Source organism: Lycorma delicatula, chromosome 2 (assembly GCF_047948215.1).
Source record: "Lycorma delicatula isolate Av1 chromosome 2, ASM4794821v1, whole genome shotgun sequence".
NCBI lineage: Eukaryota > Metazoa > Arthropoda > Insecta > Hemiptera > Fulgoridae > Lycorma > Lycorma delicatula.
Genome location: NC_134456.1, coordinates 14,078,836 through 14,092,638, shown reverse-complemented (window position 1 = coordinate 14,092,638; position 13,803 = coordinate 14,078,836). Strand labels below are relative to the sequence as shown.

The window sequence follows — 13,803 nt, the reverse complement described above, 5'->3', positions numbered from 1 at the left end:
TTATTGAATGAAAACGAACTGAACGTAAAACAATAGTCATCATAAAACAGGTACAACGTGCAATAAAACTAAAATTAATCGTAGCACGTATAACCAATGCGATCATAAATCGAGCATAAGCGAGAAAAAAACCTATATTACCGTCTACGACAAAACGTGCACGACTACAAGAATCGAAGTTGGCGGAGAAATTTCTACGACTTAGTTATTCAAATAATGTTTTGGCGTATTAAAATTACAGGTAACTTAAATTATTCACGACGTAATCGTCTAATTATGCTTCTCAACAAACGCAACACATAGGATCTTACAAATAAATACACCAATTTTATTAAAATTGCAAAGGTAGAACAATAGCAAAGGCAAAATATATTTCCATAACAAGATCTCGGCTAGGCTTAAACATGAATTTTAACAAGAGAAAAGAAAAGAGGCTGATGAAATGAAAATATATTTTTTTTAAAAATCAAATCCACGGCTAACGAACAGAGCCACAGACCAACTGAACTAGAGAACAGCGTGTTTCTAGATGAGTCGACAATTTATTTAAAAACTTGAAAAATAATATTTTCAATAATTTTACTTGTATTGACAGTACATATGTAAAAACTACGTTTGAAAACCAGAAAACGTAATGTTTTTTTTGTATACACACATATAAATAATACACAACATTTTTATTTCCTTGTACAAAGTAAAGGAAGCATTATTGTGATCGCGAAAAATTTCGGTTTTCAGATTTCAACGGAAATATCCTTTTTGACCATCCCTGAATCCATTTTGACTAGTTTCGGCGTGACGTCTGTACGTACGTACGTATGTATCTCGCGTAAGTCAAAACGATTAGCCGTAGAAAGTTGAAATTTTGGATTTAGGACCGTTGTAACATCTAGTTGAGCACCTCTCCTTTTGATTGCAACCGACTGAACCAAAAGTGTCCAAAAAACCCCAAAAACGTTTGGATTTTGAACTTTTCTTAACTGCAGTAATAAGCCCCCATTGAAAGTTTTTCAACGATATATCATAAGTGGTAATTATTTTCATCGGTTCCAGAGTTAAAGCCAAATAAAATTTTAATTAATGAAATATTTTGATCTCACAAGGAGAAGACATATTCGGTTCAAATCTGAAATCTCCTTTCTTTGCTTTTAAATTTAAATATATTGATTTATTAATAATTATTAACCTCTGATTGTAAAAAAAATATTTAGAATAAATAATAATTCAATAATAATAACAATAATAATAATAAAAAAATATAAAGTTATTAATGAAATAAAATTTTATGTACTTTTAATAGGCGTAAAAGGAATTAATGTGGGGTTCCACATCAGATTTTTTTCAAAAAGTATACAAAGTGTAATAAACGATGTCGGGGGTTTTAATTTGTTATATCTCCTGGATAAGGCGTACAGTGTTGATTTAAGACTAGAATCAAAGATCAAAAAGAACAGTTCTAGTTGTGCGCATAGCCGTAGATTAATTCCCTTATCTTTCCCCTTGACAAAACCGCTAGCAAAGATGGCGACTCCTGAACAGAAAGCCTTATGTGTTTAGCAGTTTGCTGAATGTGGATCTGTAATTATAGTTCCACGTGAGTTCCGAAGAAAGTTTAATTGTAATCCTTCGAGTAACAATAGCATTCGTCGATGGCATAATAGAAATTTGAAACGACCAGATGTTTGTATAAAGGGAAGAGTATAGCTGTAAGACAAGAACCTGAAGAAAGTGTTGTTGGACTTATCGGGGAGCCTTTCTTGTTAGATCTTAAAAATGTTGTAAGGAAGGTCAGGCGAACTAACGATACCGGTGATGACAGTACGAAACGTTTTAAGGAGACCGTTTACAGCTGTTGCAGCCTACAGTAATCAGTAGACTTCAAACCGGTTTGCAAAATTCGTACCGTATTAGCAATCGAAATGCTGCAGCATGAAAAATACGACTTTCTTGGTCGTATTGCGATCGGTGATGAGTCAACTTAGTGGAAAAGTTAGCACACCCAATATCCGTATCAGAAAATCCCTGTGACCTTTTACGATGCGAAAGGGACACTCTAAATTAAATGTTTTCTGTGGAAAACCCCGAAAGCAAATTTACGGGCAGTTCTTTTTAGCTGAAGGGAGAGTAAAAGGAGAGCGTAACAGGAGTTGCTTATTTAGATATGCTGCGTGCGTGGTTTTCTCGACTGCAATATGGACCATCAATTTTATTTAGCAAGAAGATGGTGCGCCTCCTCCTCAGAGGCGTAACTCTGAATTGGATCGGTTGAATCAACGTTTTCCCTGATCGCTGGATCGATCAGAACGGATCCGATGACAGAGCATGTTTGCGACGGGCTTCAAGGTTACCCGATCTCATCTCCATTTGATTTTTTCCTTTGGGGGTTTCTATAAAGCATTTTGTTGATGTGTCTCCGCTACTAACTGATCTACCCGATCTGAGGCACATGATTGAAGCACCTGTCGCTACCCCGCAAACATGCTGGTTAAAGTACGGAACGAACTCACCTATCGGTTGCTCATATTGAATACTTGAAGGAAAAAATATAAGAATTACTCTTTCATTTTATTTTTGCTTCTTTATTGTATAGCCAAGATAAGATATATTAAATAGCTTTAAAATCCCGAAATTGTATACCCTATACATTACAACAACAAAAAATAATTATTTTTAAAAAGCCAGTAAGAGTTCCATAACTTTCCCGGCTCAGACAAGTGGACCACTTCGTCCACTTGTCTGTAGATACCTTAAACATAATACAATTAAGATCTCATGCCAAAAAATACTTTGGCCTACTGTGGTTCTTAAACAGATTAGAAATATTAAGCAAAAAAATTTAGGTACGGCCGTATCCCCTTGTTGAATAAGGGCACAATTTAAGACGTTAGAACTTATGTAGACGAATATTTTTCTTCAAGTTTCAAGAATTTTTTTTAGTAAGCTGTTTTGGAAAAAATTAAAACAACTGCTAATTATGCCCCACCCTTAAGTCCGATCGAATTAAAATTTAAGTACTAAGAAGAAATTTATCTCCCTTGATCCAATTAATGAGATCACGTGTTCGTTAGATAACTTGATGAATTAAACTAAAAAAAAAAGATTAAACAACAAAACCAATTTCATTGTAACAACACAAGCCGTAAACCAAAAGCAAAACCAAAAATGTAGGTAAAAGTCCGACACCAGTATAGTCTACACGTTTACAATATGGAAATTCAATTTCTACATAAAAATTTCTAATACTAACAGCAAGAGTAATGTAGCATGTACATTTAAAATTTTGTTATTTACTGTGGTCTATGTGTTCAATAGAACATAGTTCTAATCTAAACATTAAGAATGTATTAATTGATAAACTAACTCTTTCAAAAACTTGCGAAAAAAAACGGACTACGGGTTATATTTGCGAAACGTAAAAGCGATTCAGGATTCTAAGAAACTATTATCGAAGCCCATTAATTACTTTTCCGGTATAATCTGTAGACGTAGTATTTCATTTTACAAATCTGCATCTGTTGATGGGAATAACTTACGATATGCTTAGCATACCGGTTACACTAACAAGAATACAATTATTACTGAAAAACAAGATACCAAAAAAAATGTTTATAAACGGTTCGTAAATGTTTATAAACGGTTCGTAAATGTTTATAAAAAAAAAAATGTTCAAGTCACTGTACATAAATGCAATGAAATGATAACCGACAGCGTCACAGATAAGTTAAAACATATTTCCAACCGGGTTGTTGCATTCAAGCATCGACGCGTGTAATTAAGTCGTTTTAACGACTACATATACAAACTACTTGAAGGAAATTAAATTTATAAGCTCAAAAAACATACTTCTAATAAAGCTTACCGATAACTACATTTTAAGCCCGTTTCGCGCTAATGAAGTAGACATAAAATTTTCCAAGTTCATCTCTGCCATTTTTTCTTGAAATCTATGTTTAAAAATTAAACAACTTTTCAGTCGTATCAAAACTGAACCGTTAAAAAATTTACATGTTTAAAAAATGACAAATGCGATAAGAAAGTTTAATTTCTTCGAACATAAGTAAACGTTTAGATAAAATTTAAAACAAAAAGTTCGTTTAGGTAAATAAACGTAATACAAAGTAAATAGAACACCTTGGGGGAAAATGTACGAAATCATTCGGTGTAAATATGTAATGCCTAAATGTTGAACAGTGTTGTCTCGGACTAATATATACGACTGCCACGACAATCGACTACATCAGGACGAGTGAGGTAAGCATTTGAATGTTCTTTTTCATTTTCGTAAACTTTCGTTTTTATTCTTTTCATTGTTCAAAAATATAACCGATTATTATCTACTTGCATAAAAAAAACACAATTCATTAAATTTAAAATTAAAAACTACATTTTTATTCATTTAGAGTGCTTAAACACTAGCAAGTTACTACAAAATAAGCACAAAATTACGATATACACTCCACACTGTAATTCACCAAATAGAATTTTATATTCTATAAATATCATTCGACATTCAACAAAATAAGTTTATTATGGCAATTTCAAGAAAGGTGATACCATAAATTAAAAGCTATTAAAATAAATATAATACTTACTCCAAAATAACTTTAAAGCAAAAAAGTAATGTTTTTTCTTGATTATGTAAAAAGAAAAATCCAACTTCCATGTGTAAAGCTTATTTCCAATTAAAGTTAAATACATCGACGACCACAATAAATAGAATCGAAATCAAGCTTAAATGAAGGTCAACCAGAAATCGAACGTGAGAAATCTTTTTTTTTATTTTGATAATTTCCATAAAAATAATTGATATTCCACATTAAATAAATATTAATTTTAATTGTAATAATTTTATTTTAATAAAATTAAAATTAATTTTTTTTATTAATAATAAAATTTCATCTCTGGTGAAATAAATCAAACGTTCTGCCATCTTTCAAAACTAATTACAACTTACAAACAATTAATTTTAATAAAATATTAGAAATGACGAAGAATGCAAATAATTTACAAAATATTAATTTACTAATAAATATATAGCAGTAATTGTGACGATTCGTCAGAAGAATCGCCCATAAAATTCAGTGACAATTTAGAACACGCTTTCTAGTAATCTAGACCGTCAATTCAATTCTAAGAAAATGAAATAAGAAGATACGAAAATAAGAAAAAAATAAATAAGAAAAGTAAAACGAAAAGTTAGAGGCCAGGATATAGGAATCGAAGGACGAACGGGCAGAAACTGACAGATTATTATTAAATACATATGTAATAATCGATAGAAGAACAAGAAACTGATATTCTGTTGAGATCGATCGATGTCTAACGGCAATCCTTATGCGCGGTAACATGCTCTTTCTTGTATTCTGACGTAAGTTGCTCTGCTTAATTAATGTTATTGAAAAGCAGATCATATACCGCTACGAAAATAAAACAATTATAAAAAAAGAAAATTATAATACGCGCTCGAATCACTATTCTGAAGGTATTTTTATAAATATTTACATAATTACGGAGAAAAAATAAAGCTGTTCACATTTGTAAATATAATACTGTAATTTTACTTCAAAATAAATTTTAATTATTCTAGGTAGTTTATGGTAAAATTACTACTGTAATTAGTAATTTTACTTCAAACTACCTAGAAACGAGTTAAAATATATAATGAATAGTATGGATTCATTATTACGAATTAAGAGCTCGATAACAGAATAAATAAAAGTAAAACAAAACAAATGAAGTGTAATAGAAAGGAAAATAATAATAATAATAATAATAAATATTAAGGCGAAACCGTAATAAAAACAAAAGAAGAATTTTTTTTTTTACTAATAAAAAAAAAATTGTAAAATAAGGGTGAAGTAAAAAAAGACGCTGGTTAAAATAAGATTGGAAATCTTTCAGGAAGAAGATAAATTCGATCATCAAACAAAGATTATGAATATGAAAAACCTTTTTTAATAGTACAGAGAGCATTGATTTTTCAGAGGGGAAGTGGATGACCAGAATACTTTTGAAATAAGGTTAACAGAAGAAAGTTCAAAATCAAGTGCGTCGATAAAATTCGAAATCACCAGGTTTTAAGGAAGAGCAACTGAAGAAAAAAATACGCTTATTATTGCAGCCTTGTTAACTATGGAAGTAAGAAACAACGAAGAGCAGCCCTCAACTAGTGTGTGTGTGTGTGCGCGCGTACATAAATTCCTTATTGTATGACGTCATACCTTCCTGATAGGTTGTAGCAATAATGTGTAGTTATATATAGGCTTACAGTAATCAAGGAAGTAGTGTAAAAGAAAAATAACGTAGATACAGCAAACAAGTTGAGGTTAAAGCTGACGCAAAAGAAAACGAATAAGAAATCCATTAAAGCTGCCAAGTGACTGATGAAAAGAACACGTTAAAATTCGCATACTAATAGCTGAATTATAAGTTATATCAAAAACAGATAATAAGTAATCCTAAATATAAATAACACATCTTACAAACTCTAAATAATAATCTTCTAAGCAAAAGCTTTCCCACTAATCTGGACCGACTTTTAATATTTACAATTACCTCCGCGAATAATACCGATACACAACCTGCATGTCACGTCAAAAGACAACAAATATAAACTAAAACACTTATCTCCACGGCGGAGTAGTAGTAGTCGTTTTTTATACGCTAAACAATTTCTAATTCATATTCCCACGCACAAGCTTTAAAACTTGTGCGTGATGAATTAATCGTACCCGAAAAAAATTAAATTGTTTTATTAGTGTAAATAATTCACTAGTCTATAACTATATAAAAATATAATTATACTTAACCGCATCACTTGAATACTAAATCAACATTGAATTGAACAAAACGAATTGTAACATTATACGTAATTGTACGACGAAAGGAAACGAATGAAAATAGCCAGCTGTTATTTATTTTGTAACGTATCCCACACCCACAACTCTGTAAAAAAACCATAAAAAATATCCTTCAGAAAGTCACTTGTTTATTGACGGTATATACTTTCATTATTCTGAAATCAAATTATGCATATACTGTACTTACGTAATAATAATAATAATAATAGTAATAACGCGGTGACGGGAACCGGTAATCAAACCCAGATATCTCGTATAAAAACTATTACTATAGACCGAATGAATTACCTATTTCAGTCCATTTCTACGTGCACTACATCTTTTCTACTTCCCGGAAGGAACCCTAGATTGAAATTCCGAAAAAAATGTTCACCGATAACATCTTTTTCATATTTTATTTATGAACAATTTTTGTTTTCTAACATGAAACTACGGCAAGAAAAATCACAAAAACTAACTTTCGTCCGATTGAGATAGAGCTTCCATTGAAAAACTTCAAAATATGTTCTATGATAATTAATACGTACCGGTAATCAATTGTTAACAGTTCCATCAGTTTACCATTTCTTTATCAAGTAGATTAAAAAAAAAAAAAAAATTAAAAACCGGTTCGTCAAATAGGGAATTAAGGACCAGTTCATTTAGAATTTAAAAGAAAATTATTTTTAGTATAGTTTCAAACTTTACTTTATTTTTATCAGTTGACAAAAGTAAAATCTCAAAAAAAATTTTCACAAAAACGTTTTCACAGGATGTAAACATCCTGTTTAACAATTAAAAACAAATGTAATTAAAAAAAAATTATCTCTCGAACTTGAATCCCTAAATCTTCGTGGAAGAATGCATCCTCAGAGTTTAAATATAAATATTACTTTTAGTAGTAAGGGGTCGTAAACACCATTCAAAATTTCAAACAATATCTCATAATAATTTTCAATTTTATTAAAGAGAATCCTGAACAAGTAAATTAAAAAAAAGGTATGTTTCATCAGGAGGGAGGATGGTTCGAGTAAATATTTTAATTCAAAGCCAACATTTCGGTAACTATGAAATAAATTTATTTTAAAAATTTCGAAAAAAGTTTTAAATCGGCCAGAAAGTTCAACCGTTTGATCGAACGATTGACTGGCATGATGTTCCGGAAGTCTCCAGATTTCTAATAATTTCTATTTTATTCGTGTCCCGTAACCAGCCGCGACGTTTCTTCGTATATTGAGTGAATCTGTAGCTCGTTACATCCACCGATATCCTCCTAGTCAACACAACGGTGGCTGGAGAGCATATCGAGACGTTTAGCATTGTAAATGCTTTGGCCATACCTCCTAAATCATCCACCGGGTTGGCCTAGTGGTGAACACGTCTTCGCAAATCAGGTGATTTGGAAGTCGAGAGTTCCAACGTTCAAATTCTAGTAAAGACAGTTACTTTTTATACGGATTTGAATACTAGATCGTGGATACCTGTGTTCTTTGGCGGTTGGGTTTCAATTAATCACACATCTCAGAAACGGTCGACCTGAGACGGTACAAGAGTACATTTACACTCATGCATATCATCCTCTGAAATAATACCTGACGGTGATTCCCGGAGGCTAAACAGGAAAAATAGATCTCCTAAATCGATCTCTCTAATACAGAACCTCTAGCTTTTAACCATCTACGCCACTCCCGACACATATTCTACCGATGTAACCGGTCAAACGACAAAATGAAAAAACACTATTCAAGTGCGCGCGTGAATTCAAATAGTAAAAGAATTAGGGGAAATATTTAAAAAAAAGATAGATAAAATAGTATATAGTAAAATAATAAAAGAATAAATAGTGTTATCGACATAAAATAGTTAACATAATTAAAGTTGGCGAACAGAAACAGCATTATGCTCTAACAAATAATGTATTCACAAAATCGACCCGTTATAATGTTGTATAACCTGAATGAATTAATAGTATAATACCCGAGTGAATAATGTTAATAGAGAACACGCCTGTACAGCTTTAGGCCTAACAAGATCGGATCGACACAACAGCAATTGTAATTTCCCAAATCCCAGAACAACATTACCTTTACGAAGCGATTCAAAAGAGGGAATACGTTTTATAAAAACACGAACGTTTATAAAATTGCATCTTAATTTATATTTAGGCATACTGTTAAATTTTACTGACACGACCTGTTTTAAAGGTTTAACGTATCTACCGTAAAAAATGTACAGTTCTAAAACAAATGTTTTTTTTTTAAATTTCATTTAATATTAAAAAAATGAAAATCTTTAGTGTTTGTGATTATATCGGTCTTGAGACGCTACGATAAAATTTAATCGTGTCGATAATTAACTAATACGGTACCGCGTTGCAAATTAGAAAATAACTTACCGGTCAGGTAAGTCCTGAGTATAGTAAAAAATTATTCTACTGTAAATAAAGGTCGGACTATATTTACGAAACCTTTAGTATTGTAAATATTTAACCGGTAAAGGAAAACCGAAAGGAAATGATAATATCGTAGCGGAAGAAAAATAGGTTACAAGGCCACGAACATATCGAGTAAATTCCCTCACTTCAAATTCTAAACGTAACCCGACATCAGCCTTATTCTTTTCTATCTGTGCAATAAAGCTGGATTTACACATATAGTACTGTGCTAAATGTCTTCGACCGTCTCATTTTACAAATATGGTACTGTGCTCGTACAGAATTCAGTTTACTGTTGTTAAAACATTATGCGCATATTCCATCCATCTTAATTTTCTTTTAGTTCATTAGTACTTTCTCGTTCGTAGACGGAAACTTAGTATCATGGAACTAGACGAAGAGGACGTAATTATTGCCTATCAGCTCTACAAGAACAACGGAAGAAAACAAAAAAAAAAGAAAAAATCTATTGGGTTCATAATATATGCTAGGCTAGAGAAGAGGAAGAAGAGTTCCATACGATATTTAATAAACTGAAAGAAGATTCGATTAAGTTCATAAACTACTTTCGAAAGTGTTCATAAATTAAAATTTTTAGTGGAATTATTAAGACCTAAGCTTACAAAGCAAAACACTAAATGGCGGCGATGAATTTCACCAGATCGGACCGGTGAGGTTTGCTGATTTTTTAAATTTAATAAAAAAATGTTTCTTACCGATACTTTATTTGTAGGATTAGGCCATATATTCTTCACCGAGTAGTTAAAGTAGCCGAATACATTATTTTTAGAGAACAGAAATTTTTATCGCGTAATTATTTATTAAAATAATAATAAATTATTTAATCGCATATCTGTGCAATAATATTAAATTACTATTTTTTTCCTTTTTATTAATTTCAGGTTTTTACCATCCGTAAGTAATCAAATATATTTAAGTTAGAGTTACAGAATGTCCCTCCCGTAGTACCATTCATCAGATCATCGTGGAAACATGCAATAAATGTAATCGGGTAAACCTTTCACCATCATTTTTACCGCCTCAATCAGAAAATACGTGGAATGTCATCTGTCATAATGACCTTGATGATTCCTCTTCGAAGCAGTCGAAGAGCGTAAGATCTGAATACGGTATGCGTACAGTCCTACGGGTGAAAATTGAAAACAGCCTATCTAAGGATTTCAAGCGGGTTAGATTATTTTTCATTTGAAACAGTCACAACACGGTGGTACAGTTAGCGCACAGCACTACTCGTACATGTGTAAATCCAGCTTAATCGTGCTAGAATAACTTGGATGATCTGCACGGGGTTCTGAAAAATTGACTACCATTTTAATAGCTAATATAGACATTTTGAAAAATTAGACTGACAGCAATGGATACCCCATTCCCAAAATTTGCGGTTCGTGATTGTTTTATGTTCCGTACAAAAAAATCTATGTGGACACCATATGGACTTCCTTGTACGCCTATTAAATTACATATACACATTTTTTTGGTCTACTTCATTGAAATTTATTTCATTTGAAAGTGAGATTACGATCCTCCAATTATTAATAAAGTGAACAGTTACACAATTGCTAAAATGTTAGTTTTTATGTAATATTTATACAATTATTAATTCAACCCTTAGCATTTCATATTAGTCTATTCTATTTCATGTTGCTCAAGCAGATATGTGGTGTTAGTGAAACGTGTCGGATCCGTAATCACGCACACATCGGTTCGAATCCGATTTCATATACATACATATATATATTTTGAACTTTTTTTTAATTTAAATATATTGATTTATTAATAATTATTAAACTCTGCAAAAAAATTTTGACTTAAAATGAAAAGTACATTTCACTAATAACTTGTGATTTTTTTCTTTTTTTTTTGCTATTATTGATTTTATTATTTATTGTTAAAACCATTTCTACAATCACAAGTTAATAATGATTAATAAATCAATATATAAATTTAAAAAAAAAAGTTAAAAAAGAATGTATGTATATGAAGTCGGATTCGAACCGATGTACGATCCAAATATTTCATTAATTAAAATTTTATTCAGCTTCAACTCTGGAATCAATGAAAATAAGTACCGCTTATGATATACCGTTGAAAAGCTCTCGACAAGGCTTATTACTGCAGTTAAGAAAAACTCCAAAATCCAAATGCTTCAAAACTGAAACCCCCTTTATTCTGACTGTATAAACATTTTTGGCCCGGTCGATTGCAATCAAAAAGGGAGATGCACAACTAGATGTTACAACAGTTCTAAATACAAAATTTTAAAATTGTACAGCTAATCGTTTTTGAGTTATGCGAGATACAAACGTACGAACATCACGCCGAAACTAGTCAAAATGGATTCAGAGATTGTCAAAATGTATATTTCCGTTCAAATCTGAAAACCGAGATTTTTCGCGATCACAATACTTCCTTTACTTCGTAAAAGAAAGTAAAAAATCTGTGGCTGGCCGATTTTTTTTTTTTTTTTTTTTACTTTTTGTAACAATTTTGATACAAAAGAAAATTTGATTAAAACAGTATTAATACTTAAATTATAAAAATATTTCGAAAAGTATCAGAACACTTAGTCATATCACAAAAAAATAAATAATCCTGTTTAATCATTTCTAAACGAAAGTAAATTCTTTTATAAACCACCATGTATTTAAATGAAATAAAAAAATAAATAAATAAATATAAACGAAGGGAAAACTAAAAGCATTTTAGAGTTTTTGCAAACTAAATTTGTAGAGACCAGCAAGAAAATCAAGCAGTAAGAATTTTACATGAATAATCTTTTTACAAAAACAATGAATTGTCACTAAACGATGGCCTACAGAAAGTACAAAAATTTAAATAACCACATATCAATCGATATAAGGATAAAAACAAAATAATAGAAATATTATAAATCGATTAAAAAATCTCTTTGGTTTTTAAAATAAAAGAAGTCCGAAAATAACGTATAGAATAAACGTCAACATCAAAGAAAGAAACGTGGATCAGACCTGACCTGATATTACTACTACATTTTTATACACATAATAAAGAAATACAGTAATAATAAAGGCTAACTTAAACGGCAAAGAGTCGTCACGATACACAAGGGACCAAATGAAATTTTTAATATAAATTAAATATAGAATATGACGCGGTAAAAAAAAATTAGTTCGATCTCGTTCTAACGCTTTGAAGTTACATTACATACAGTCTCTCACTCAAGCGCGCGCGCAAACGCACACACACTTTTACTTTTTTTTACTTTTTTTATCTCTGGGATCACCGTTAGGTATTGCTTTACAGGATGAGACGAATGACAATTTTTGTAGCGTGTGAAAATGCCATACCTGACCGGGATTTGAACCCGGGACCTCCCGATGAAAGGCCAATACGCTACCAATCGCACCACGGAAGCCGGCTTTTACCTGTTTTTCCTAATACAAACAACGATTCGTTATAGTAAATTCCTTTCTTTTATATTACACTTTTTTCAGATTAAATCCAGTCATAATTTTGTAACTAGTCCTTGTCAGTATCGGAATGAAAATTTCAACAATCGCAAAAGTTAACATCAACTTCAATAACCAAAGTACACATACGTTAGAATCAAATCAAATCAAATTAAATAAAAAAGGTCATGCAGCGTAAAAACATAATTGAAATGGTTTCTTTAATAAATTTCAGGAGGAAGTTGAGGAGGATGAAATGGGAGAAACAATACTGAGATCTGAATTTAAGAGAGCATTAAAAGATTTAAATGTCAGAAAGGCTCCTGGAATAAACGGAATACCTGTAGAATTACTGCGCAGTGCAGGTGAGGAAGCGATTGATAGATTATACAAACTGGTGTGTAATATTTATGAAAAAGGGGAATTTCCGTCAGACTTCAAAAAAAGCGTTATAGTCATGATACCAAAGAAAGCAGGGGCAGATAAATATGAAGAATACAGAACAATTAGTTTAACTAGTCGTGCATCAAAAATCTTAACTAGAATTCTCTACAGAAGAATTGAGAGGAGAGTGGAAGAAGTGTTAGGAGAAGACCGATTTGGTTTCAGGAAAAGTATAGGGACAAGGGAAGCAATTTTAGGCCTCAGATTAATAGTAGAAGGAAGATTAAAGAAAAAAAAACCGACATACTTGGCGTTTATAGACCTAGAAAAGGCATTCGATAACGTAGACTGGAATAAAATGTTCATCATTTTAAAAAATTAGGGTTCAAATACAGAGATAGAAGAACAATTGCTAACATGTACAGGAACCAAACAGCAACAGTAGCAATTGAAGAACATAAGAAAGGAGCCGTAATAAGAAAGGGAGTCCGACAAGGATGTTCCCTATCTCCGTTACTTTTTAATCTTTACATGGAATTAGCAGTTAATGATGTTAAAGAACAATTTAGATTCGGAGTAACAGTACAAGGTGAAAAGATAAAGGTGCTACGATTTGCTGATGATATAGTAATTCTAGCCGAGAGTAAAAAGGATTTAGAAGAAACAATGAACGGCATAGATGAAGTCCTACGCAAGA

General features: G+C 31.5%; 1 protein-coding gene across 7 annotated transcripts in view; it reads right to left on the bottom strand.

The window, feature by feature from the left end:
• Nucleotides 1–13,803, bottom strand: part of LOC142320478 (solute carrier family 66 member 2) — a 226,221-nt gene that overhangs the window by 89,379 nt on the left and 123,039 nt on the right. For 3 of the 7 annotated variants that reach the window (XM_075358297.1, XM_075358300.1, XM_075358299.1), the window contains exon 1: nt 4,593–4,723. The exons of 3 other annotated variants lie outside the window; for them this stretch is intronic. The gene's annotated coding sequence lies outside the window, so the exon portion shown is untranslated. Of the gene's footprint in view, nt 1–4,592; nt 4,724–13,803 lie in introns of those variants that run through there. One more of the 7 variants, XM_075358307.1, reaches the window with a different exon arrangement.